Here is a 25,382-nt window from a genome sequence, read left to right as displayed (position 1 = left end):
AAGGAGAAGGGATTTGGATAAATGTTCTAATGCAGTAATTAGCAGTTACATTAATAGCATTGATTTCCCATTATGTTGTCCCATTATTCTAATTATATTTCTCTTTAAACAATTTTTCAGACTGTAATATTCTACTTAGATGAGCCTAATACCCTGAATAACCTCCCATCTCCATTGTTCACCAAAATTGATCATGAGTCCCATGCTATTTAACCTCACATCACACTTTAAAAAAAAAAATCACTCTAAAGAGCTCTGGGTAAATACTCTCTCTTGAGAAATTTCCTCCAGGACCCAGAACCAACATTGCAATAATCAGAGCAGGTGGTCATTTGGCAGGGCTCTCTACACAAAGCTCCTTGACATCCCATTAATATGCCTGAAATCCTACCTTTGAAGAGCCCTTTTAGAGAATCTTTGGGGTTTTCTTTAGTATTCAATAATTGCTGAAAAGAATAAGCCATATCAAGCAACAACTTGGGGAAAATACCATTTATCAAGAGCATTTAAGATTAGAGTGAACAGTCACATGCCACTTACTCTACTTTATGTTTATGGCCACTATTCTAAGTGCCTTACATATATTGCCTCATTTACTTCCCCAAACCTCTGGGTGGTAGATAATGTCATGATTCTTATTTTGCAGATGAGGAAACTGAAGCTCATCCAAGACCATCTAGCAGATAAGGAATACAGCCAGGATTCAAACACAAACAGGCTGGCTTCAGGATCTGTGCTCCTAACATCTGCTATTCTACTCTTTGATATGATTATTATTCAGTCATCTCATGAGGCAGAGATTTTATACCTGCTTGGACAGATGAAGAAGCTAATCATCAGAGAGGTTCAATAATTTACCCAAAGGTTAACAGTAAGTGCCCCAGTTATAAGGTAAACTCAGGATTGTCTGACTCCAGAGACTTGCTCTTTTCCTGCCAAGAATATAACACAACATCCAACTAGGATGGCTATTTAAGAGCAAGATCTAGACAACTGAGAAATGAGAAATAATGATATTTCATCATTAGGCCACATAGTCTACTCAGGGTAAAAGTGGTAGAAAGAAATGGCAAGTCTACTAGCTAATTGACAATCCTATTTGTTTCTCTTCCTAGGCACACACTGCATTTCTCAACATCCTCTGTTGTCAATGGGATCAAGTGACTGAGTTTTGGCCAGTGGAATATGGACAGAAAATCTTGTAGCACCATCCTACCTTTTCTCTCACACCCTGGCTTGGAGAGGCTCCAAGAACCTAGAGGGAGGAGGAGCCTTAATAGTGAAGAAGCCTGGGTTCCTGACTGACCGTGTGGAAGGCTGCCCAACTAGGAATAGACCCAAAAGATTGTGGCAGCAAGGAGTAAACTTGTATTATTTAAGCCACGGAGATTTCAAATTCATCTCTTCTAACAACTGGTGTCAAAGTAACTAATAAGATATAGAAGCTGAATGCTGTTGTCAAAATCTTAAAATGTATGTTCTTGATTTACAATTGGGTTTGGGATAGAAGAGAAAAAAAAACAACTCAATTTGCAAAGCTAGAGGTCATATGATATGTATCCATGGAACATTTGGTAAAATTGTGCATGAAGTAACTTGGAAGTCAGCTTACATGCCTACTGACTTTCACTACAAATGAAATAGGCTGCCATTGGAGTTTTTGAGAGCAGCGTAACAGAATCTGACCTTAGTTGGTGGATCACTCTGTCTGCCGTGTGGAAAACAAACTGAGAATCAAGAATAGGAGCAGGATAATCAGTCAGGAGCTACTTCCACTGACCAAACACAAAGAGTGCATTCTTGGGATGAAGGCTCTCCTCCTACAGCCCAATGATGCTTGGTTCTCCTGAAGAAAGTTTCTGAGCTGCCAGGCCAGAAAGAACCACTGAGAACACTATTGTTCCAGTCAATGACTAATTTCAAAAAATAAATTAAATATGAATAAAGAACATGTATCATGGTATTCAAATTCTTTCTTTGTTAAGATTTTTTCTCATACTTCCTTAACATTGTATTTACATTAAGAAGAAATTCTGCAGACGCCCAATCTACTGTAGGGGTCCTTAAATACCTAACATTTTGCCTGTAGAATTGTGACTTCTTTAACTCTCGGATGCACAAAAATATAAATATTCCTTAAAAGCCTGCCAACCACAACAGGGAGTGAGAGATTTACAGTTGACCTTGAGTTCATTTCTACCACCAAAACTCCCCAGAGTATTAGCATGATGTCCATAAAGCCAGGTAGTAGGAAAAACTACCTTTAATAATGGAAGTTCAATACCTCTCTTTCCCAGCCCTCACACAGGCTCAGAAAACATGTTCCTACATGGACACTGTACATTTATTTTTCAGTCACAAAGGCTGAATCGAGTTTATTGTCTCTCTGCCTGTGGTTGTTATCACATACTAGTAAAATTCTATAAAGATTCATAGGCCAAATTCCGATTCATCCAGTAGTTAGAACCACAGTGCCACATGCAACCACCACATGCACTGGATTCTGCTTAACTGCCTAAGCCAGAGGGGTGGACTAATTTGTTCACAACTTGTTTCCGATCCATGTCATTATCGATATTTACATCTTAGAAGTTCAGGTTCTTATGGTAGGAGTTGCTTGAAATTTTTTTAAAAAACTAGAATGGATGGCCCAGGAGCCACAGTTTTCCTCAAATGGAAAGAGGAAGAAGAGTCTGCCAAGTCAGTATTCAGATGCTGCTCACACTCACCAATGATGACATGATCCCTTGAAGGTACTGAGAAGCAAAAGGCAAAATGGGACACCCACTGTTTTCCTGTTTGCTGAGCATCATTCAAAGGTAGAGTCAGTCGTTGTTGAAATAACTTAAACTGTGGAGAAAATATCAAAATAAGCCTATTACGCTGGGACCCAACCATTACAGCCAAGGAAATAATACAATAAATCCTTTGAAATGAAGAAATATAGCAAGAGGTACTTGAAAACGGAGAGGTGTTTTGTCACCAAATTGCAGCATTAATAGCGCTTTGATGCTCCTTGCTAAACTGTATATTTCTACACTCAAAATGAATATTAGGAAAATCATACTTATTTTATACAACTCATTAGCGAAAAGGAGGAAAATAAGATGATGTTTTAAAACCACAAATCTCCTTCATAACCAACTATGAATCTGCAGATATTGGAAGAGGGAAGCAAATTGAAAGGGAAAGAGTAATTCTAAACTGTGTTACAATCTTGGGTGTAAATGAACTATTATCTCATCAGTAGAGGATGAGTCCTATTTGGAATATGATGCTGACGGCTGGCAATAGTCCCTTCCTGATAATGAAATGAAACTAGGGATCACAGAAGAAGTTATTTCTTTTCGCATTATCAGCAGGATTCTGATGTCATTTCTATATATCTGTGGTATTTTTTTTAGCCAATCTTTCTTCCCTATAGATACACCCATTTATCTCAACTAATGAAATACCACTTGAATTTACTCTAATAAATACAACACATTCAAAGTATCAGAAGGAAATTGGCTACTTACAGGCACACTGCTCGCCAGGTAAGCTCTAGCTAATCACCTGCACCATTTCGAAACTCATAAAGGCTTGCCTGGTGTTCTAGATGTCTGTTTACCCAATCTCATTTTAATTTGTTAAAGGATGTTGAAGTCATGACTCAGCCATAACATGGCAGCATTTGAGTATTAAACAAAAATGCAAATCTAGCAGCACACCCTAATGAGATGTAGCAAGCTCATTTTTCTTTATATCATTTCTAATTCAGTCTTGTTGGTATAGGAGAGCATTTGTGTGGCACATGGTCATGTTTAAACTTTATCACTCCACATTATTAGTGAACTTAAGGACTAATTCTGAAATCTGCTGGCTCAGAGACCAGATGTAAACACTTGGGAAAATATATTTTTTCCACATGACCACTGCACTGAAAAGGGAGAAATGTCTATGCCTGTGCTGTTCTAAAACTCCCTGCTCTGTGTACAAAAGTGACAGCTAGGTTTCAGAGTTCTCAGTGTCTTCAGACATATGCAATGAGTCTTTCTCATCTGTCTTAAGTTTTCATTGTAAATAATGCATAATTCTGTCATTAACCAGCAGGAGGAAGACCTCCCCAGGGGAACATAGTTGTCTTAATTTGGATCTTGGATAGCAGTAGTGTTTGGGAGGTGATCTCAGGAAACACCATGAGCAAATGAGGAGAGCAGGAGAGGAAGGAAGGAAGGAAGGAAGGAAGGAAGGAAGGATGGAAGGAAGGACGGACGGATGGATGGAAGGAAGGTAAAAGGTAGTTTAATGAGGGATTACTCTGTGGGCAACTGGGACTTTGTCCCATAGAGGACTCTGAGAGATTGTGGAGAAAACCCCTCAGAACTGCTAAAGGGCAAGGAAACAAGATATTCATTTTTCTAAACCTCAGTGGTTGAGAACTGAGGGTTGCTCCTCATTAGCTCCTTAGTGCCTCCAGCCTGCCCTGTGTTCTAACTGAACACACGTCAGGAGCCAGAGAACGCCCTACAGCAGAGAGATGCACGAAACCATCAGTAGGTAAAAGAACTTCTATGCTGGTGGCATCCAAGAGAAGCAAGGAATATGCCCAGGGACTGCCAGGAAAGGTTTCCATGCTCTGAAGCAGGATGATGGCAGACTTGGCTTGAATCCCTGTTCCTTTACTCATGGTGTGACTTAGGTACATTACTCAAGATCTCTGAAGCTCGCTTTTCTATAAAAGGAGGTCTCTGACGCTGATGTCTCAGGGTTATACTAGGGATCCAGTGTAATGAAGTGATACCTAATGTAAACTCCCAGCATGGGCCTCGGCACACAGTAGGTGCTCGAGAAATACTAATTATGATGATTATAAGCTTTATTAATTACGATGCACAATAAATATCCTCCCAACTGCTGTACCTCTTCACAGAGTGGAAGAAACTCCAGCCACAGAGCGGGGTATACAGCAGAGAAATGAGTTCTCATTGAAACTCCTCATCTGAACTCACCCGTTACACCTGAAAGGAAAAAGATCATGCCATGAAGTCTGTGGGCTTCAGAGATCCATGTTATCTGAGGGACATGCTGACTCTGATTTCTATTAACCTTAACCCTGAGACCTACTCTTGCCCCTTTCCCTTGAGCAATGTTCTGATCCTCTTGGGCTAATGGTCCCACCAGACTGAATCACACCAGTCACCTTCGTCCCAACCCCTCGACCGTCATTCCTGCGAGGTGAAAGAGACATAACAGTAGCTGTCATCAGGTAGCTTTAACTGTTCATTTAACAAAAGAAATAGAGCTCCTAAGTCCTAGCAAATGTCTGTTGATTTTGTATAATACCTAGCCTTTCCTATTGTTTCCCCTCTCTATTAAAAGAAAATTATAGAAAAAAACAAGTTCATGCTCCCAAAGTTACTCTAGCAAAGCAATGTCTCCCAAAATCTGGGTTCTATTACCATTTGCAATGTCAGTAAAGCCCTCATCTCCATAGACCCGTGGGAGATATGGCCCTTTCTCTTCATTGAATACATGGCTAAATGTCCCTAAACTAGTCCTCCTAATTCTGTACTCACAAATCAATGACCCTGCGAAGAATCAGAAATGAGATCAATGTGTCATCTTTTATCCCTGTGAGCCCTACTCCTGCCAGTTCAGAGAAACCATAGGTTGCAGAAGGAGAGAAAGAGGGCAAGGAAGAGAGAATCATATCGTCTATGAGTTTGCTGTATTATACATTTACTTGCATTGGAGTCAATCATCTTTCCATTACATCTGGTACATGAATAGTACACTTACTTATGCATATTATTTTACATAGGAAAGCCAAGGTGAAAGAATTATTCGTATGGCCCTCAACTTTACAAAGGGAAATGGAATGGTTAATGAAAACCTACCCACTTGGTGAACTTTCATATCTCATTCTGATGTGGCCGCATGTGTGAATGGCAGGCTGCATTATAAATAGTTGGTGCTCTGGCCTGATGCTGCAGCATCTAATGAATTGTTGCCTCCATAAACTTTTTATGTGTTGCACTGTAGAAGTGAACCAATTAAAAAGTTTTGCCAATTTGAATCTTCCACATAAAATATCTTTTGCAAGGAGATAAATGTCTTTGATGCCTTTGACTGCTTGGTGAGCTAAAACTTTATTCAAATTGGCTTTGTAATATCTTTAAATATACATTCCTGTGATGCTTTGCACTTATATTTGTACTAAATGAGTATTTGGACATCATTAAATAAGAACACTTGCTGAACTTTTTTGCTTTCCCTTTTGTAAAACAAAATTTCAGGACATACTTTTTCATTTGTTTGGGGCCTCCTTTTTATTAAATTTGTTTGTATCTCTAACTATCCCATTCTGACCTCTCTGGCATCATTGTGGAGAAATGCTTTGAGAAAAAGCTGATAGTTATGTTTCTGGAAGCCAAAGTTCTCCTTGCAAATTAAAATTACATTCCACTTTGCTGAACACTAAGAAAATCAGCTTTGGAAAATTACCTCGGCCTTAAAGATTGGGCTGCCACTTGCCAGTCAGACTTTGTTCCTTTAATGTACATCTATGAGCAAACATGCTTGGCTCTGACTCATGCTGGACTAAACAAAATCTCATTAATAGACTTGGCCTAAAGAAGCACTAGAAAAGACAGCTAATCATGTTCTACATGATGGGAAATGTCACACAAAATCAGAACAGAGGTGAATTTTTGGACCAGTACTTCCGTCAGAGGACTATACCCTCTTCCAAAAAAGAGTTTTGAATGTGTCAGAGCTGGTTTTCCAACTGTTCCGAGCACTTGACTGAAATTATTAACAAGCCATGTTTAAGATGAGGACCAAAAGAAGAAAGAAAGAGGGGCGGGTGGCAGCTTGCACGCAAAGACAGAAAAGAGGCAGTAGCAATGATCCAGGCACAGACAGTGGCAGACACTGTAGTTAAGGCAGTGAAGGGGAAACCAATCCTACCTTCCAGGCACTCGCAGATTAGACGTGAGACAGATCAACAAAATGAAAGAAAAAAAAAAAAAAAACAATTGCAAGACAGTAGAAGTGTTGCTTGAATTGGGATTGAAGCAAGTAAGCAAAGGAGCTCTGAAGTCAGCTTGGGGGAGGCAACATCTTCTGAGGATTAATATTTGAGATGAGGCTCCAAGAATGACTCATTCAGTAGACAGTTGTGGGAAGGACACATCAGGCTGAAGGAATACAGTTCTCAGGTGTTAAATATGACCAGAGCAGAGGTTCAAGAGGCTACAGGGAAGAGGTGAGACTAAGTAAGTAACATGAGGCCATTTCAAGAAGGACATGAAGGCTTTGGAAAGGAACTTGGATTTTACTCTGCAGTTAGTCTAGAGCCAGTTAAGATCATTATGCAGGGAAATAGCATTATTATACATAATTATTAGAAAAATCTAAAAAAAAAAAAACAGGAAAGGAAAATAATCTCCTTTGTTCATAATATAGAGGAAAGATTTAAAAACTCCAAGAATATAATCAAGCAGACTTCTAGGAAGGACAGGATCCCTACCACAAATATAGTGATGTACGTCCTAGGCCGTGACTTTTAACATTCCTCAAAAAAGGTCTATGGCAAAAATGCTATACCTATATTACTAAAAGCTAACATTAGGAAGGGGCCAACTGGTTCATCTTAAGGCTCTCTGATGGTCCAACTTAAACCTGAGAATAAATTCTAGGTGTAGACTTCCAACCAATTCTCACCAACATTATTTCTTAACTCAAGTTTTTGGTAAATTTTGCAAAGCTGTGAATCAAAGGGTATATACTCCCTGACACCTTCCTGGCACATAAAGTTTCCCTGTAGCTGATTAAGGACCTCACATGCTCTAACTTCGGTGCCATGCTATCTGTGACAAATGTATCCTTCCCAGTCATTTCAGACTGTAATTCAGTATGCCTCAATACATTTAAAATGGTGAACTCTGGATTTCCTTCCCTACACAAATCCTGATTATCCAGGGTGGTCTTTCCTTTATCTGATCTCAACTTCTCAACAACCCAATCAATCCCAATTTGCTTTCTTTGAGCACTTCCAGCAAGAAAAATTGAGAAAAAAAACATGAGGAGATAAAGCTCAGACTAGTAGGTCGTGTCCCTATTTATTCATGCTGAAAGAAAGTGATGTGAGGAAGAATTTAGAGTCTCCCTGGTACTTAGACATGGACATTACATTGGCGAGGTCTTCATTAATCAGATTATATTGTTGGTCTGTCTAGTAACATAATACCTAAGACATCAGGTGGTTTATAGCCATGTAGTAGAAACAGAAGCTCAGAGAGGTTAATTAGCACCTTGTAAGCTGCAAAGTCAGAATTATTGCCCAGGTCTTCCTGAAGCTAAAGCCTGAGACATTCCCATAGCCCATTGCATCATCTTGGAAGTAATGCTCCTTCTTAATTCGGTTTTTGCTTTCATTCAGGAATATTACTGAATTTCATCAAAAATATAATATGAGCAAAAAATGGATTCAGACTTCTCAGGTGCATTCCCATACCCAGGTTTCCAAAGCTTGGGGACATGCTAAGCTTTTTGATATTCACATTTTTCATGTTTTTCCCAAAATCTTTTTTTCCATTTCTCTAGATAATAAGTCAATTCCTATACCAATTTCTTATTTAAAGAGTTGGGCTTTATGTGTGTTATGACAGTTGAATATTCCATCTTCTTATAACTAAGTATAAAAACCAATAAATGGAAGTATGAATTTTCACAATTTCACATGAGAATGCACCTGCCTTTGCTTTCATCAGTTTATATGTGGTTATTAGTTCCTATCACAAATGGGTTCTGAGCTGTCAGAGTGATCCTTTTCTTCACACATACCCCAAACAAAAATTTTGCACAGAGCTATCGATACCCCCAAGAAGCATGAAAAATACAGGTTTCCTGACAAGGAAGAAAACATGATAATTGATGACTGAGATAGGCTGCCCTTCTCTGGAGGTTTTTAATTACCACCTTTCATTTACATAACACTTGAAACCTCTCCAAGAGCTTTCAGGTACATCATCGCATTGTTTTCTCAGCACAACCCTGCAAGGAGAGAGCAAATATTACAATCATCACTTCCAAGAATAAGCCACCAAGAATGAGAGAGGTGACGTGATTTGATGAGTCACACAGCTTGTTATGGATGGATCTAGTGCTAGAACTCAGGACATCTAACTCCTAGTCTATTATTTTTTTCTACCATGCTTCCATTATTCTACTGGCTAGAAAGATCTGGTGTGGCTTCTCGTAAAGGCCTAAGATGTATGCAGTGGTATCAAAATTAGTTTTATAAGCATTCCTAACATAAGCATTTGTCATTTTTCCATGAGACACATCAAAAAGACTATGGTTTTTGCTAGAAAAGATACAACGGGTGGGATGGTGGGTCTCCATTCCAGCAAAGCCTGCTGGCTTTGGAGTCAACTCAATCATTTGCTAGCTAAGCATCCATTAACCTCATTTTCCTATAAAAACCTCCTGTTCCTATAAAATAAGCATGATAATAGAACCTTTCTCGTGGAGTTACTGCAAGGATTGGAAGAAATGATGCATGTAAAGCATTTAGCATCATGCCTGGCACGTAGTAAGCGCTCAACAAATGGTTGCTGCTATTTTTAGAGTTGTTGGTATTGTCACCACCATCATCATCATTATTATTATAGATCATGGTGAGTGTAATTCTGAACTCTGTGGGTAAGAAGCTCCAAATACTGCCAAGATGTCATTTGGGGGTTATATTGGCCTGTACTTTTTGGCCCTGACTCAAATAATGAGGTTTGCAATTTCATTGACTGGGTGTGCTAATTAGAAGCTTTTTAGAGATTTCTCTTGTCCATTGAGGCCACTAAATAATCTCCACATGGGTCAAGCTCTGTAATCACCCCGTTGCCTCATTGATTATACAAGTCAGCAGTTGGAGGCCATGATGGAAGATCTATGGCGAACAGAAGGAAAAGAGTCTAAAGACCCCAAATCGAGCTTGTCTGTGGGCTGGTGCATTTCTTTCATCACACTCAAAACTCATCTTTTATTACATGATAATTAAATAATAGGACATTTTCCTAACCAGCATCCTGCCCATTTTTAAATACATCTTTTATTAGTTGGTAGAGCTTATAAAATATTCATCAACACAAGCTACTGCAGTTTTTTTTTCTGCTGACCTAACCTCAGAGCTGCTCAAGTGGAAATTAGATTTTTTTTTTTGTTAAGTCGCTGAAACTGTCTGCATTTGCTAGATTTCCTAAGGAGCAGGAAAAAAGTAATTCCGTAGGTTTAATAAGGGCAACATACATTCTTATTCCAAAAAGACACACAAAAAGGGGGCAGAAATGCTATTGAGTGAGGATAATTGATATTGTAGCACAGTGTTCTGCCAAAGCTCATTGTGTTTTGAATGGGTGCACAGGTTCTTTGAATCCCTACCGAGAATAGCTTGTGTGTCTTTCACATCTTACCTTGAATTAAGGAAGACTTTTAGAGACCTTGTGAAATGTAAGATGCTTGTGATGTTAATCAGCAAAAACAGAAATCTGATTGCACTTTCAAGAAGCACAAGAGAGAGATATTGTGGTCTTATGGTTTTTGCTCCTAACTTAAAAGTAGGAAAACCTAGTAACTGTGCTTTGTCTGCACTGTTTTCAATTCATGCACATATTCCCTCTTCTTTTCCTGCTCTTTTTCCCTCACAACCTTTTGCTCCTTTATTTCTCTCTTAATTAAAAAGTTCAGGGTTCCAGAAGGTTATGAGTTTGTTACTGAAAGCTTTGCTTGTTTTTTTGTGAGGATTATAACGCCAGGACCTCAATGTACCCTCTCCATAAATCCATGTCTTGCCTCAGTATCCGAACTTTGCTGCAGATACTTTTTAATGAGAATGTTCATCAAAACACTAAAAATAGACTCGCACACTCAATCTCACCAAGCAAGTCTCTGACTCCTCTACCAGCCTGCCCACCTCCATGACACTCATCATACACGCCCAGCATCTCAACCACGATACTAAGCCCAAGTTTAGTTTCCCTATTTTAATTAGGGTTTAAATTTCTCTCATTAAAGAAGAAGGAAATCAGCATAGCATTTATGTCACTGAAGGGAAGGCAACTTTTAGCTACACAAAAGAGCTTGAAACTCCTTTATGTTAACAATTACTGCACCAAGTTTTCTTGCAGAGATGTGTTTCCTCCCCACTCAGACACTAATTTTATGATAATTGAAATTTATATTATTGATTTTAAGAAAACTGAACCATGTGAAATTAAAGTGTACTACATTATTATCTTAATGGTCAAGTCTTCTGTTTGTAATTTGAGGTCCTGGGGGGCCCACACCAATAATCTGCTTGAAACTTTTCTATCTCTGAAGTAACCTTAGCAACAGGATAGTGTCCAAGTGGTCTTTCCACTGATATACTTTCCATTTGATTGGAATGTTTATCTCTGGTTTGAGATAAAATAGAAGTGGTGGTAACTGCCATGCCCTATTGATAAAGCTTTCCTTTACCTCTTCAGTCTCCCGTTCTCATGTCACTTTCTCTCCCTTTTCCCTCTAGAAGCTTCAGAAATGGAGAATCCATGCTCATGATTTCCACTCAGTGACCTACAAGTATTTTGAACAGCTTCAGACTTACTACACTGGGTCAAAAACCCAGATGCCCTCCAAGCATTAGGTCTGATGTTTTGTCACCAGAAGCAACCTAAAACAATGGGCCTGCAGTGATTACACCATCCAGTTGTCTGAGTAGAACTGAGGAGATAAGCCCACTTCTGTCCTGTAAGACCTCTGAACTTGACATATCAACACTAAATTTGGTTCAGATTTTGTTCAGATGAGCTGGGACCATTAATCTTCACGCCCAAGAGCAAATTCTCCATCATATATGCCAAGTACATTGATAGCCATAATTCTTTTTTCTAAAATGCTATCAAATCAATGGGTGTCTTATAATCTATGACATCTTAAATCACTGAAATCAGTTCCTTCCTCTGGTTAACTTCAGAGCCATCTGGAATTATCACTCAAAGGTCTGATTGTCTCCCAGGATTTTTAAGTCCTTTAAGCTTCTATGATGAAGACACTCAACCAACTCTGTAAATGAAGTCTCACTTTTGGACTCTGTGGCTAATCCAGTTCCCTCTATTCTCTAAAATCTCAGCAAATACAAGCCACCCTGATTATATCCAACAATGGTAACTGAACTCTTATTTGTATTATTTCCTTTAGCAACATTGTCCCACCATTACCTGCTTGTTCCAAGGTTCCTGTAAGTCAATAAATGTTATCTCACCTCTACTGAGTATTCAGCAGGTGTTAGGTGTTTTCAGGCACAGGAAGAAAAAAGAACTTCATTGAACTTTTTTACATTTATTTTTAATGTTTCTCTCTCTCTCTTTTTAATTTTATTTATTTATTCATGAGAGACAGAGAGAGAGGCAGACACACAGGCAGAGGGAGAAGCAAGCTCCATGCAGGGAGCCCGACCTGGGACTCGATCCCGGGTCTCCAGGATAATGCCATAGGCCGAAGGTGGCACCAAACCGCTGAGCCATCCGGGCTGCCCTATTTTTATTTTGAATTGATATGGCAGAGGATATTATAATCTCTTCAGCACTTATGTCATCTTAACAACATAAGTCTTACCTGTCTTTTGCCTATTACCAGATCCTCATGGCATCCCAAGATACAGGTCTCTTGGGGCACTCCCTATTACCTATATCATTGCTACAGCAGCCCTCACTGAACTTGGCTTAGGCTTTCTCCTATTTCTTGCTGATGGGACCATTGTCCCATCCTTTGCTTCACCCTTGGATGTCTGTTGGATTTTCAGGACCCACAATGGTCATTTGCTTTGGGCAGCCTTGGTTGTTTCCCATCTAGACTGAGGGAAGGAGCTCAGTGTAAAAGTTAAAAGTATAGATGTAATGTCATAGGGACCTTGGGGAGGTTATTTCATCATTTCTCTGAACTTCAATTTTATCTTAAAAAGAGGATAATAGTAGTAACTACCATTACTATTCTATGAGTATTAAATAAGAAAGTGCAAATAAATACCTGAACACAGTTTCTATCATATGAAGTATACTATTATCGGTAGCAATTATTAACTAATATTATTAGGTGACTTGCCCAAAGACAGAGAGCATGTTGGTGACAAAATTCTAAGCCACCTACCTGCCTTGCTTTATTTCCAGAGATGAGCTAATGTTGTAGATCTGTTGTCCAAAGTAGGAAGTTCTCTGTCCTGAAGCTCTCTGATCACTGAAAGGGCACAAAAGATACTTTGGAAGTGCCAACTCTGGGTCTCCCTTCCCTTTCTCAGGGCAAAAGTTGTTATGGGAGAGAGTGATTAAACTTACTCTGTATTGGTCACACTGAGGAAAACTTGGATCTACTGGAGAAAATCATAATGTGGCTTATGGAAATAAAATTATTCTAATCACTTACGGTCTGTGACAATGAACCAGAACACTGCATAAGATGACATGCCCCCATCACTGAAAGTGTTCAAGCTAGGATAAATGGTATAGCTTAATCTCTAAGCTTCTTTCCAACCCTGAGGTTCTAACGATTAGGAAACAAGGCAGCCTCTCAGAGTTTATTCGTTCATTCAACATTAACTATCAAAGAATATAGCATGAGTTTTGTTTTGGTTTGGAGATGTCCAAAGCACTTCTTTAACCACTGTGGAAGAAAAACCAAGGGGTGAGTTTCTATCTTAAGTACCAGAAATGAAACTATAATTTGTATAGTTTTAAAGAACAAAGGAGCTCTTCTCTGGATTGCCAAAGAATTAAAATCTAGTAAATTCACCATTGATGTATTTATTTCTGAGGTGAGCAACAATAAGTTCAATTTACGAACTACAACTATTTGCTACATTAGCCTTGTTTTATGAATTTCCATCATTATCAAAGTCAGACATGCTTTCTAAAACTTGGTGTCTGTACCAATCTTCAGCTGGGTAAAGACAGAGTCTTTAGAAAAGAGCTTAACAATGGAATTCATATATTTTTACATCGTGCAGCAAGAAATATAAAAAAGAAAATTATCACTCATGATAAAGGAGAAAAATGGCTCAACGTAATCCTACCTCAGCATTTCTCCTTAGTTAACTGGTAGCCTGACAAGGCTTTTGTTTAGTGTACCAGGTCATAAATAGAGCTTCCACAACAGGACAAGAAAGGATTCTCAGCACATTTCCCAAAAATAAAGTACTCTTACAGCTCAAATATTTGCACTATGTTTTCCTTTCATGGAAAGCTGGTTTCATTATTAAAGAGATAATCAAATTCCTAATTTCATATTTTATTTTTTCAAAGAATGAATTTGTAGCAGAAGTGGTTACTCTCTTCCGAGATCCCTCGCCCCTACTTTTATGAACTAGAATCCCTGAGCTTCATCTGGATCCTTGGATGCCGAGAGAGAGACTCAGTTTCCAGGCCTCCTCACAGCAAGGTGTCACCATGTGACTAATTTTGTTTAATGGAATGTGAGGGAAAATGATCACGGGTTCAACTTCCAGCTTGTGCTTTCAAGGGAAGGGTCATGCCCACCCATTCTCCTTCTCCTCTTGCCCTTGGCTAGAATGCCAGGAACTCATGCCACCATCTTGGACCACAAGTTACAAGTCATGAGCAAGCAGAACAGAGCAATAAGACAAAGTCTCTACAATGACCTACAAGGCCCTATGTGATCCAGTCTTGCATAACCTCTCTGGCCTCAGCTCCCACTGCTCTCCCACTGATCACTCTGCCTTCTTTGCTGTTCCCAACAAACCAGACACTCTCTTGCCACAGGGCTTTTGTATTTGCTAAACATTCTCCCCAACTATCCTCATAGCTTGCTCCCTCACTCTCTCCAGGTCTTTACTCAAATACCACCTTTCTAGTGAGATTTTCTTAGGCCGTCTTACCTAGGATTTCAACAGAATCCACACCTCCAGACTCTTCCTCCCCTGCCCCTTCCTTTATTTTCCCCTATAGCCTTACATAGCCTGTTATACATGTTATTTTTCATTATGTTCAGGTACTTATCCACCCCACTAGAATATCAACTCTATAAGGACAGGGATGTCCTCTGTTATGTTCATACTGGTTCCTCAGTATCTGGAACAGTGCCTGGAATATAGCAGATGCCTAATGAATCTGCATTGAATGTATTTAAGGGATAGAAGGGGTACAAATCCCTGACATTGTAGAGCAGCCATATGACCTCAAGCTCAGACAAAGTAAACTACTGTTGTAAGTTCACTATTACTGTTGGTCAGACGGAGGTAGGGCCTCTCCAAAATGGATGACCTAAGGCTAAAAGGTGGGGTCACCCTTTCCCCAGATGTCACCTCAGATAAGTTCCTAAAACTCGTCAAGTCACAAACAACTCGTGACCTACCGAGACCCACCTAAAAGAAGAACACCAGAATCAGCCAAAAACAAGAACATGCACCCTGCCTCGCCTTCTCACATAAAACCACATGTCCCTAATCACCCCTTTTTTTTTTTTCTTAACTTGCACAAGCATAAAAAACACACACCCTTCCCCTCCTAGGCGCGACTTCCCGGACTCGGGCCTCCTCTCTGGGTCACGGAACCTCGCTCGGGAGGGCTCCCCATTGAAGCACTCTTGAACTACTGCCTGGCTCGGCTGTCTTTAATTTTCTCCGCTGGTCATTAAAAGAAAACCTAACAACTACCCTCTTTGTTACAACAGCCAAACCAACACTCAGTTAATACAGAGACAGTAATCCCCTCCTTCAGCAGAGATGAGCTAATGCCTTACTATGGCATCGTGCTCACCGTCCTGGTGGTACTCTTCCCAAAGGGTACACTGCTGAGCTTGGACAGTCGCAGCCCCTACTCTCAAGGAAGACATTACTCACAGAATCACACCAACAAATATCAAATTACAAGTGAGACAAAGGAGTGGTGGCAATGAGAACCAATAAAGGGCAAATTTGACCTGGAGGAGGAGCCATGATGAAAAGTTACAGGAAGGGCTGATATTCAGAGGGGGAGAAGCCTGTCCTTGGGAAGGTGGTGTGGGAACAATCTAACCAGGCAGAGGAAGAGCAGATGTCAAATCCATGTGGTGGGAGGAAGTGTAGCATATTACAGACTTGGGGAGTCCTGCTGGCTGGGTGCATTATTTGAAAGATCCTGAGAGGTCAGAGCTGAGGAGTTATTACCTTTTCTCACGAACAACAGAAGCCCTGGACGTTTTTCAGGCGGGAAGGTAACATGAGTGATACCCGCCTCCTGGCTTTCAGAAACAACCCTGGAACCTCATTGCCTCTCTCCAGCAGAGTCACCCCAGTCCCCTCTGAGAAGAAGAAAGTCTAGAAACCTCCGGAATGGGAGCCTTGCTTCTGTCATAGCTCTTTTATTCAGCGCCTCACAAATGAGTTGCAAGAACTTGCCCTGGAGACAACAGGGATGCAAATGCAGACGACATAGAATTATAATAGCATAAACATTATGAACAATGCCAACCAGTTGGGCCCCCCATGGAGATATAATCCCCACGTTCCTTTCCGAATTGTCTTTATGGAAATTTCATAAAATGTGTCATTATTAAAACTGAGTGGCAATTATTTCTTTCTTTGGTTCATCAGTTGTGGGAGGAAAATTAATTGTGTTCCCCTTCTTTTCTGGAGTTCATCACATAGAAACAAGGCAACAAGGATTGACAGGCCTGGGGCCTCTGTTGATGGAAAGAAGGCAGGAGAACTTGGGGGACATTAGCACAGATGTGGCATTCGAGGTGGGAGCGGTTAAGAGAGTGGTAGCGGCAGATGCGGCCCCGCTAACAAGTGTGCTCAGGAAGCCGAAGTCATTACGGTATGTTGACATAACATTTGCCAGCTTCACAGGGGCCATCATTGTAAATTAGATTTAATATTGATCAGGCCGTTCACAATCAGGGCCAGGAGAAAATTGGACTCAGAGTTCTTAGTCAAAATTGGCTCTTAAGACCCTGCTTTCTAATTAACATAGGAGAGCAGAAATCCAGGGCCTGCCTGGCTGACCCAGTGTGGCAGTAACTGTTCTCCTAGTCCCTGAGGGCAGTGTGCAAGGGACAGCCATCCCTCTCTTCTGCTTTCCCTCCCTGAGGGGTGGGGGGAGTAGCAAGGGGGGGGGCAGGGAGGGAATGGGTGGGTGGGCTGTGGGAAGGAGACCTGGGTTTCAGAGCACAGATGGCTGTGTTGCTCTTCTCAATCTTCCTCGGAAAGCTGAGAGACTTTTTGGAGAAATCTGGTTTGCCTTTCTTCTAGTTTTTAAAATAAGCAATGTTTTGAAGTTCATTCAGGGTTAGGAATTCCGAGAAGTCATTCATAATGCCTCCCACCACCCCTGGCCTGGAGTCACCCTTTGAGGCAGCGTGGGGGACGAGCCTTGCACTATCTGACCTTGGACAAATGATTTGACGGCTCTGAACTCCAATTCGTTCTTCTATAAAATAAGAATAAGAATAATACCTCCCTCAAAGGGTTGCTGTGGGGACCAAATGGAATAATGCATTTATTATACATTCAGCAAGTATCAGCTCTATTTTGCAGCATTGTTGTTAGATGCTACTTATTACCATTCTTGGGATCTGGTTTGTCCTGTTAGACAATATTAATATCATCACCAAAAATAAGAGTATGACATCTAATTTTTTGACTTTAAAAATAACTGGCCAGGACAAGTCCAACGCAAGCAGCCCCCAGGCCTGTGCTTCCCGCTCTGGACTCCAGCTCCAATCCAGAGGCTTTAAGGGTCCCTGAACTTCAAGGTTCTCCTTTTTTTTTCTTTTTCTTTTCTTTTTTTTTTTTTTTTTTTTTTTTTTTTTGGCACCCCTTCCCTGTGAACTTCACACAGTCCTAACACTTCTCAAAGCTTTACATCCCCTTTCATGGACTTCCCAGACAGGAGCTTATTGGAATCAGAGATTCATCTCATTTATCTTTGGATCTCTGACATTTTGGATCTCTGACATTTTGGATCTCTGACACAAAACTGAGCCAAAACATAAATGAGTCAAGGGAAGGTCCTGGGGCATGAAACCTAAGGTGGCAGTCGCTCTTGGGCACCAACTCCACACTTCGACCAACCCAAGAGGGAACAAACACCTCCTTGACTTGTGTGCCCTACAAGCCTCACTTGTGTCACCTGGCTCCTGGCTTTGCTAGTTGCTTAATCAAGATGACATGAATAAACGAATGAAATAGGAAAAGGATTCCCCCAAACATCCTCTTGCCCAAACTCCCCAGCCCTGGGCCCCTCCACACTGCTGCTCCTTCGCCTGTGTGGATACACACGGGAAGGGAAGATTTTGAAGCAAGAAAGATTTTAAGAATCTACCTTGCCAACAATAACTGCAAAAAGGCCCATTTCTTAAAACCCAAACAGCAGTTCCAGATTTATCTCACTTGCCCAGAGTTCCTACTCTAAGCTTCACGGAGTTATGGGTCTTCAGAATTAATTGTAAAACTCAAGTCTGGCCAGAAGCCTCTGCTGCCATTAAGTAAAAGGCTAACCAGGGAACTGAAAGAAAAAACAAGTCCCAGGGCTCAGCTCCCCATTTATTAATTTACAAAGCCTGCTTCCTCCTGATCCCTCAAAATATCTTCAGATCTACATTCCTGTGGGATTTTCTTTTCTGTCCCCCAGGACCATTACTTGCACAACAGATACCTTTCTGTAGAGAAAAATATATATATATTTCACCTTGAGTGTGACCCCTCATTCAATTCTAGCCTCTGCCTTCAACTTCAAGAGCTCTCTTTCCTTGGAGCCAGAAGGCACCCAATCCGTCCCTTGCACTTCCCATTTTAGTGAGCTTATCTACTCTTGGACACCAAACTGCAGCTATAAAATTTGTTTATGGAATAAGACCATGTATCAAAAATTTTCATAATTTTGTTGTAAGTATAATGCACACGATCAAATATGCATATACGAAAAGGTAGCTAGAGAATAATAAACCACTAAAATCTCAACTGTTTACCATGCATTTACCGTGTACCAAACCTTATTTCATTTTATCCTGCTGCTAATTAACTCAGTTCTCTCTCTTATAAAATGTGCTATGTGTGGGGCACTCAGGTGGCTCACTGGATGAGTTTCTGCCTTTGGTTCAGGTCATGATCCAGGGATCCTTGGGTCCTGGAATTGAGTCGTGCATCAGGCTCTCCGCAGGGGGCCTGCTTCTCCTTCTGCCTGTGTCTCTGCCTCTCTCTGTGTGTCTTTCATGAATAAATAAATACAATATTCTAAATAAAAATGTGCTATGTGAACTGCTTTTCTGCTATCTTCTTTAAATTTGAAGGTATCATTGCAGTGTTTCTTGGGTTACTGGTGCTCTGAGAGACCCAGGGCCTGACTTAACAGCACACTGGGATGGACATCTGTCATCTTTTTTTCTCACTCAACATCCATCCCCCTGTCTCTAGAAACCCCATCCCCATTTTCTTTTGGAAACCACGTCTCCCCTTCTCACAGACCATGTGCTTCTGGTGGGACTGACCCTTCACTTCAGTGGTTTCAGAGAACGGTTATGGATTTCCCATCCGGCCCATCAGAATGGCACCATGTTTTCTTAGGTCCTGTGAGCACACCATCTGCAGGCATGCAGTTGAAGCCCAGATGATGAAACGCAGCAGACCAAGACTACTAGCTGGAATTACAGGAAAAGAGATTCCTTTTCTGCCTGCAATGGCCATCAGCTGGGAATCACTGAGCAGCCACTTTGCCTTCATGCAGGAAGACCCTGCCTGCAGAAAGCAGACTTGGAGCTGGGGGGAGAAATGTTCCCAAACATCCTGTGTGTCCTTCTGGAGCCATTTATACAAGAAGTTGGACTTTAGAGTTATGTAAACCAATTTGTTTTCACTCAAGCCAATATGTGATATATGAGATGCTCATCCACAGCAGTCACTAAAGCAATGATTCAAATCAATTGGAGAGCGGTGACTTCCATAATAATGCAGCCACTTGGCCCCGACTGGCTATGCCCCTGCCTTCACAATCAGATCTGTCGGGCACTCGCTCCAGTGATCAGTCCAGACTGACCCCCAAACAGGCTGCTGTACCGCCTGCCCTGAGTATGTCAGGGTGAGGCGGAGTAGATCTGCCCCTTCCAGAGAGAGGAATGTCAACTCAGGGAGTATCAGGCTTCTGATGATTCCCTCCTAATGGGACTGACCTGCACAAAACAAAACAAAAAACACAAACAAAAAGCAAGGTTTTTTTGGGTTTTGTGGGGTGGTTTTTTTTTTTTTTGGCGGGTAAGATAGGTCCTCTAGTTAAATACTGGAGTGGCAAGAGCAAGGACCCAAACCCGGGGAGGTTTTGTTTTGCTCTCCGGGAGGGTGGAAATTAGGTGAGCTGCACCTTCACCCCCAGGGGCTGCAGAGGCTGAGGAAAGTCGAAATGAGCCAGGAGCCGGCGTGCTGGGCAGGGGGCAGCAGCCGGCCTGGGCAGGCGGCCACCTCGAACTGTAGGAGCAATAAAGCTCACACTGCAGGCGACGGGACGCTTGGCACAAGTCGAATGTTGCCCAAATGAGATGCTCTGAGTTTTTCATCTTCTCACTGGATCAATAAGACAGAGGCCAAAGACAGAGGCACTGCTGAAACAGCATCTACGTAAATAAATCCTCAGCCCATGCAGCAGATTCCTCCAGAAGGTTCTGGAAGCACGGTGGTAGCAAAGGGCACAGTCGCACCCCTACGTGACCTGCAGGCAGAGGAGCTCAGCCCCCCCTCGTGTGTTTAGCAGACTGCTGGTTCTACTGAGGTCTTCCTCCAAAAGGGTGTCTTTTCTTTCCCTCTGCTTCCTCAAACTGAAGCATCTCCCACTGAAGAGCAGCAGCATTAGGGAGAGAGGCAACGCTGGATCAAGTAACACATTTTTAATGATGTGAAACAAAGCTTTAATCACCATAGTTATTTACAAAATAATGTCTTCCTTGCATTTGGTTTAATAGCACTTTGTCCACGGCTTTCATTAAAACAACTACCCATCTGACTTACTGGAAGATTATATTAAATGTCAGAAGAGCTCCCCAGACTCATAAAGTGGTTCCTCGCCAATCAGGATTTTAATTTTGGAGGGGGAAATAATAAATACAATAATTATTGAACACTGTGACATTAACTGATAAAGATTCCTGCTTCCCTTGAATTATCAATTTCACGTTGGCATAAAAAATAGATTAGTGACAATTTAATCCCACATCTGGTGACCTTTAAGTAATGTTGTAACACTTCACAGCTTTGTCATTAGAATGTCATCAGCCTTCTCTCCAAAAGAAATGATACCTAAATGCTTGTTTCAGAACTGTCTCCAAAGTTTGCTAATGTTTAATATCTGGTAACAAGACCCAGATGCACCAGGCAACTTCGTCAGTAGCAATTTTTAAAATAATCCTATTATAATTTACCGTATGACAGAAATTAGGTAGAGTCAAAAACTCATAAAGCCATAATATCCACTGCAGCTGGGAGACAGACACACTGCCACACCTTCCAGGTGGGGGGGTGCATTGGGATCAGCGTTGGGGGTGTCAGTTGGCCAAACCCATCAAGACTTTAAATACTCATCCCTTTCTAATCAAAATCTCACTTCCAGAATCCCAATCTATAAAAATATTTATACAAAAGACTGTTCATTACAGCGTGGCTTATAGATAGTATCAACCACCTACAAAAATATTTCTTAAAAAAATTAAATTTCCATTAAAGAAGGAATACTTAACTAGATGGCTACCCCCACATAATGGTGTCTGGCACGGTCACTAAAAAAGAACGAGCTGCCAAACATATGGACAGTTTAAGTTCTCCTTGCTGTACTGTCAACGGCCCACACCTGACCCATCGGGGACTCTGCTTGGCCTCGTTTCAGGAGCCCCCAAGAGCCCAGCTGCTGCACCACCCGGCCCCTCTAGGCCCCCTGCCAAGCACCCCCCCCCCAACCGCTCACCTGAGGGACTGCAGCCACCTCCTGACAGGTCTCCCGCTGCCACCTCTTCTCCAGAAGGTCTATGAGGGCAGAGCTGCCAAAGTGATCTTTTCAGATAATTCAGATCGAGTCTCATCAAGCTTGATGGCGAAACCTTATAGTGACTCCCCTTCTACTCAACATAAAACCTAAAGTCCTCACAGCAGTGTAGAGGCCCTATAGGATCAACCATCCCCACCCCAACCATTACCCCTGGGTCTTCACACCCTCTTCCCGCCCCGCTCCCATCTTCCCTCACTCTGCTCTAGTCTGACTTCCCCTCTGTGCCTCAATCACGCAGAATCCTCAGGACCTTTGCACTGTCCATTCCCTCTGCCTAGAGCACTCTTCCCAAGAGACACAGGCGTCCTCCCTGACCTCGTTCAAATCTCGGTTCCAGTGCCACTTTCTTAATAAGGCCTATCGTGACCACTGTATATGAAATTGCACAGCGTCATCTCCCTGGCACCTCTAATCTCGTTTTCCTTGCTATCCGTTTTCTTTCCTCACAGTGCTCACTGTGTTCTGATCTGCTGTGTAACTTACTTTCCTGCTCTATCAGTTCCTTATTGTCCACACCCCTCCTCTGCCCTAGAATGCAAACACCACATTGGATCTTTGTTTTGCTCACAGATGTACCCCAAGTACCTGGCCTATAGCAGATGCTCAATAAACATTTGCTAAACAGATGCATGAATGACATAATGAATAATCTCCTCAGTGCTATCTCCTTCTGAGCCCTAAACTGGGTGCTTCACATATATTATCTCTTTTAACCCTTCCACCAATGCCAGATAAAGCAAAAAGGGCAGGAGGGAGAGGTGAGGTATCATAATTCCCATTCTGCAGCTGAAGAAAACTGAAAACCAGGAGAGTAATAACTCACTAAGGTCACATTATTTCTAATAAGCAGCAGAGTGGGTGGAGGAGGGGGAGAAGACTGAATGCAAATCTGTCCACCTACCAAAGGGAGATCTTAACCACTTTGCCCTACCGCTTCTCCTAAAGCGGCGCCAACCAATTAAAAAGCTACCTATCCACTCAGCCTGTCGCCCCACTCTTCTTTGGACACTGACTATTTAGATGAATGTCACCAAATTGAGCAGTGTTTTATCTTCTATACATAAAAATTAAGTGTGGTCTGGGCGAAATGATGGATGAGGCCATAAGTCTTTAAGTTCCCTTTAAGCTTTTTGACTTTATTAAGTTCCAAACCACATCTTGCTTCTGGGAATGGTGTTTTGGTTTGTTTATTTTCACCGTGAGGAACTGTATGTCTCCCTCTTGCCCAGCTTATTAGCTTTAGTCATAAACAACAACCAGTGAAACAGGAGGCCACGTGGGGTTTTGTTTGTTTGTTTGTTTGTTCTTAATGAGATAGAACCCAGCACGGGACTCTTTGGTATTTTGGAAATTTTTTAATGTCAGCATATTTGCTTTCAGATCTGTGAATACAATTTTGTTCTGGAGGTTCTTGCTTTATGAGTGAGATTAATTTTAGTTAGAGTAGACCATCTTAAATTTAGTATAATATGTGAAGAAATAATTTATCTTCCATAAACTAAACAGGTTTTTAAAAAAAAAACTGGTAAATTATCTAGGATCTAGGTGGTAAAATTAAACTGAAGTATTTTAAAGACAAACCCTCACTGATTTTTTATAATTTGTGTAGGATCGGTGATGTTAATGCTAACCTCACAGTTCTCAGTGTTGATCTGGAGCCTCCGTTGCGTGGGTAACAGAGCAGAATCTGTGGGTGCCCCACCCCTATCTTTCTGAACCATACCAGTTCCTACATGTCAGCCTGATTTCTAATGGCTAGCATCTGCGTCTTTTGCCTGAGACATTTCTTTGGTTTCCTGAGCCTCTTCTGTGCAAGCCCACAGACAAGAGCGTCAGGAAATTTGTACCCCTGGCAACAGCTCTCAGCTACTGGGGGAGGGGACTGGCATATAAATATTCCACTCCCTCACCCTATAGGATAATTCTGGGTTACTTACCCTATGCGGCTTCATTAGCTGCCCTCCTTTGCCTATCCTAATTCTCCACTCCACACCAGTGTCTCCTGGGATCACCTCCCAAGTAACCTTGTATCTGAATCCTTGTATCAGGATCTGCTTCTCTGAAACCAAAACCAAGACAGTTCCTTTATTTGGGGCTTAGCTGTAAGTCTAATGAATTAGTAGTAGTAGTAGTAGTAGTAGTAGTAGTAGTAGTAGTAGTAGGAGTAGTAGTAGTAGTATTTCCTTCTTCAGTGAATAATTATTGAGCACCTACTATGTTCCAGGCATTATTCTTAGCACTGGGCATTTGGCAATGATGAAATAAACAAAAACCTCTGTCTTCATGGAGTTTACATTCTTGTGAGGGAAAAACAATGACCAAAAAAATTTTTTTAAATGTCCTATAAGGCAGATTATGATGGGTACGGGAGGAACATAAAGAGAAGGACCATGACAGGGAATTCCAGCAGCCGAGGCAAGCAGTGAGAACGGGAGGGCAGAGAATGGCCAGATAAAAGGGCAAATATAAACAAAGATCTGAGAGAAGCGGGGCACAACCAGGGAGGAAAAACGTTAGCCGAGGCAGGAGGAAACAGGTGCAGAGGGGACCAGACCTGGAATGTTCCAAAACCAGCAGGGCTCCTGGAGCAGGGTCAAGAAGGGAGAAGATGACAGAAGATGAATCATCTCTGCTACTGTTATTGTTACTGTTGCCATTACTGGCAGTACCGCAGCTTACTAGGCTTCTCTTGTTTCTACGTTTTATGATGAAAATTACGGAAAAATTGGAAGATTTTATAGTGAACACCTGTGTACTCACTATCCGAATTTGCTATACTTGATTTTTCATACCTCTACCCTTCCATCCACGTATCAAGCCATCTTTTTAACGCATGTCAAAGGATCTGCAGACATTTAACATCTGGTCGTTATATAGATATTGTTTGTGACTCTGACAACACCCTTGCAAGGTGGATGCTATACCCCCATTTTATGGATGAGGAGACTGAGCTTCAAAGAGGAAGAACAGCTCAACTGAGGCAGCACCACAAACACGTGGCTGAGTAGGGATTCCAGTCTGGGTTTGTTCAATGCCAATGCTCACATTTTTTTCTGCTATGACACATATGCTGCCCTTGGCCAATAGACTCATGTTGAAGAATAAATAAGGAGGCAAGCAGCTCTGCTCTTCTCTGAAGGAAGATGTTTCCCTTCACTATTTCCCCTTCACCTGAATGGCAGGGATCCAGTGATATGCTGCTAAATGTTCACCAATCAGCTCTATGGCTACGGGTACAAAGAAGGGGGAAGCCTGGTATGCGACATTTGCCAATTTCTGGGGTATAAAGACTCCAACCATGGCTGATTTTAAGCTACCAACCTGACATCAGGTTGCAAGATCTTG

This window comes from Vulpes lagopus, chromosome 23 (assembly GCF_018345385.1).
Source record: "Vulpes lagopus strain Blue_001 chromosome 23, ASM1834538v1, whole genome shotgun sequence".
Taxonomy (NCBI): domain Eukaryota; kingdom Metazoa; phylum Chordata; class Mammalia; order Carnivora; family Canidae; genus Vulpes; species Vulpes lagopus.
Note: the sequence above shows the minus strand (reverse complement) of the source record.